The sequence below is a fragment of the Selaginella moellendorffii genome, unplaced genomic scaffold (assembly GCF_000143415.4).
Source record: "Selaginella moellendorffii unplaced genomic scaffold, v1.0 SELMOscaffold_34, whole genome shotgun sequence".
In the NCBI taxonomy this organism is placed as follows: domain Eukaryota; kingdom Viridiplantae; phylum Streptophyta; class Lycopodiopsida; order Selaginellales; family Selaginellaceae; genus Selaginella; species Selaginella moellendorffii.
Window position 1 is genome coordinate 1,410,582 of NW_003314295.1, and position 4,031 is coordinate 1,414,612.

Sequence of the window (4,031 nt, forward strand, 5' to 3'; positions counted from 1 at the left end):
GTGGCAAGCTTGCCACTCGCACTTGGCCTTTTGCAACGTCCTGTGGCCCAACTTCTCCTTCCGGCACCTATTTTGGATCATCTTCCAGTACCAGAGAAGCTACCGATCTCTACAACACCACTGGATCAAGGCCCAGAGCTTTCAAACTCGCCAAAAGTTTGGATAACATTGATGAGAAAAGAACTTTACAAAGAACTCTATGAAAACTCTATCCAATCGCCTAACATCCTCTACCAGCGCGAAGCTGCTCGGTGAACGAAGTGGTGGCCACTGGCTTGCCAAGATTATACTGGAGCATCATGCTATCAACATCCTTGACAAATCGATCAGCGAGAGGGGTGTTGATCATCTGCTGCTGTGGAACGAGCAGGAACTCGTAATTGTGAAGCAAGTAGTCGTGCGGGGCTGGCTGCATGTATCCTTCCAAAACTCTCCCGAGAGTTCCATCGCCATTGTTGATCGATGATCCGCGGATGTTTGCGACCCAGTAGTGGATGTACGTGTACTGATCCGCGATCGAGAAGATCGATCTCGACGCCCTCCGATCCAGCATAATAAGCGAGTAGAGCTGGTTGGGGTCGGCGTGGCCGGTTACTCGAATTTGAGGAGTGCTCACGGTGTCCCGGCACGAGAAAATACTTCCAATCCTTACTGGCACTCCTCCGTACGAGATTTCCAACGAGAGAGACACTGGAGGTGGAGTTGAGTGAAAAGCTGGCGGTGGTGGTGGCGAAGATGGTGCAGGAGGTGAGTGAAAAGGTGGCGGAGCAACAGTGGCTGATGGAGATGAGCAAGGGCAGAAGCACCTATCGGAAGAACCATAGCTTGCACCAAGGAAATCGAGGAGGAGCACAGCAGCCATGCACACATAAGACTTCATCCTTCCGGTTGTACATATATCACGTAGTTCCTTACAGTTTATATAAGATGATGGCGACCCATTTTGGTCAGGTGCCCAATTAAGCTAGTCAACTGGCAAGGGTTTAAAGGTTTAAATTACTCTTATCTAGTTTAAGCACGACATCATAAAAATACCCAAGTAATGATCTTGCATTGACCATGAACAATGCAATAGATGTGTTTGTGGCCTAAAAGATACAATCTAGAAGTTTGCATCATGAATTTATTTCTGAATTTAAGAATTTATTATTTTAACTATTAAATTAATAGTTATTTTTCTTTAATTTCTTATGGAAATCCTTAGCTTTAGTATATTTAAATTTTTGTAAATTTTAGTATATACTCCTTTATAAAATATATGTATATTGACAGTTAGCTAGTTAATGTTAAATCTAAAAATAATTGTTAAAAAATAGAATTTTACAATTTTGCACATAAAAATAATTCATATATCATTCTTATTGGTGATGTACTTTTGTTTTACTTTTATTAATTATTTTTAACACATTTTAAACTTTGTGGCAGTTTATTAATTTTTTATTTGTTCCTCTGCAACCTACATTAGGATTTTAAATTTTTTACAAAATCAGTAAATTATTTTATTTCAACTAGATTAATGGAAGATTGTTGTCTCATTTTACTCTTGTTTTTGGCTCCGAACCATAAATTTGCTAATGGATGTTTTTTCTTTAAATTTTTTTTTAATTTACATTGCAAATAAAATGTATTTTTTGGAAAAGTACTTTCCAACAAAAAAAAGTAAAATTTTTATATACCTTTCATATGAAATGCAAAAGTAAAATCCATAATTTTATATAATACATGAATATCATCCTTCTATATTTAAAAGAGCAAGGGCGACATATTCAATCGAGATTCTTTACGAGCTTAATGGTGGAGATGAAGACATGTGGGAAAAAACAGTTGAGGGTGGAACATTTTTTTTTAGGGTAAACCAGTTTTTTTCAATGCATTTTTTCAGAAGCGCTTATGTATTTATTTTATTGCTGTTCATATCTAAGGGTTTCATGTTTGACTCTCTCTCGTGTCACTGTGAAGCATTCGGAAAGCGAGCTCCTTGATTCTTCACAATTGATAAGTTTCGTTCTCACATTTTTCACAGTTGAATCACCACTGTTTTTGAGTCTCCAGAATGTATACTTTGGAACGGGTATGTGTATGATTTAAGGTCTTTGCAATGTTGTTTGAATGTGCTCGCATAAGAACAGGTCATGAGTACTGGGAAGATGAAGGCATTGAAGAAAAAAAGCCAACATGCAGGCAAATGATGAACATATTTCACCCATATGATCCTCTCACCTATAGGTATCAATCTGTGTGACCAGTGTTTACATTTATCCTTTCGTCCTGATTACAGAGTGGAACCTCTGATATCTATTCTTTTTGGAGAAAGTCAATGAACATCTTTGGATACAGGTGATCATAGTGTTTTGTAAGTTTTGTTGTCAAAGCTAGAGGAAATTCTTCGGTTGGGGTATGGTTTTGTCACAGTTTTTTATTGTAGTATGGTGACAGAAAGGCTATCTAGAAGTCCTAATGGTACAGTCGACTTAATGCTACAGGTAAGTCTTGCTCTTTGCTATCACGTCATTCTCATGTGGATCTAGGATACAAAATTTGAGCACCACTACATATCGGTATCTGATAAATGATAGCAGTGGCTGGAGAGAGAGAGAGAGAGAGAGAGAGAGAGAGAGAGAGAGAGAGAATCACAGCAGCAGCAGCATCACCAGCAAAAAGATCTTAAGACCATCCACTAGGAGTTTGGGATCAGTCACATGTACGTAGTGGCCAGGTGAGAAGGTCAGTGCGAGGGACAGGGACAAAGATCTTGCAGGGTCAGCCTTCACCCAAGAGAAGTAGAGATTGATGAGATCACTGGTTTGCTCTATCACTTCTGCTCAACCCAGTGGCAAGGTGAGCTTCACTGTGGTGGCGGTGATCTAGAACAGGTTAATGACCACTCGTTTCTCTACAGGGGCACGGTGCTGTACAAATCCAATTAGTCTGGAGACAAGGAGCATTGTCACACCCATGGACGTGTATCAATTATTGTGACACACTAGGTAAGATCCAATCCAACTTCACAAACTTGCAGAGAAAAAGAGAACTAAGAAAGACAAACAAAGAATAGTGGCCATGGCCATATCTGGACAAATTAAGTGAATTGGTGCCAGATTCAATTGTATTTGTGTTGTAATACTACATTATTTATAAAGTGTTTCCTGCTCTTGACTATCTAGAAGTCCCAATGGTAGAGCCAATTTCATGCTACAGGTAAGTTGGAATCACAGCAGCAGCAGCAGCAGCATCACCAGCGAGAAGATCTCAAGGTTGCACGAGAATTCTTTTACGTAGTGGCAAAGCCAGTGTCGGTGAGCAGGTTGGTGCGAGGGACAGGGACGAAGATTTCATGAAGGACAGGGAAAAAGATCTTGTAGGGTCCACCATCGCTCACAAGCAGTGGAATACGTTTTTCAAGCTTCCCGGAGGAAGAATCAAGTTTGAAGAAAAACAGTAAAGAAGTTTTCTTTCATCATTCACTCTGCTAACTTTGATAAATCTGTTAACTAGAGGTGGAAGGATTGAAGAGGAAGCTCATGAGCATTCAATGGCAGCTTTAATTTAGCCTGAGACAGGTATGATGGAAATACATGAAGATATAAAGAACTTTGGTTTTGTTCATTTCCATTTCTTCCAGTTTGAAGAGTTTGTGGCAATTTAGTATAGACCAAACTTTGAGATGCTGTCATATCCTTATTGCCCTCCTCACATCACCAAACCAAAGGTATCAATCTTTGTTCTTGGTTACTCATAACTCTTTTGTATAATCTTCTCATTTATTTTATTATTTCTTATGTCAGGAGTGTAAGAAGTTCTGCATGGTTCTCCTCCCTGAAAGACAATACTTTACTGTTTCAAAAAATCTCAAACTGCTGGCAGTTCCATTGTTTAAGCTCTGTCTACACTCACTTTTTTTTTTTTGTTTTCTTTCTTTCAGACAGTTTTTCTCTTCCTTTGATGATGTGAGAATTGTTACTGCAGAGATATGCCTAGTGATCTCTGCCATCTTCTAGCAGCTTTCAAGGTTCATCTTCATTGTCATTAAC

The 4,031-nt window shown here is 39.2% G+C and overlaps 1 pseudogene; it reads left to right on the forward strand.

Annotated features, from left to right (window-relative positions):
* LOC112348917 overlaps positions 1-201 on the forward strand; it is a 1,044-nt pseudogene extending 843 nt beyond the window's left edge.
* Positions 202-4,031: the final 3,830 nt, after the last annotated feature.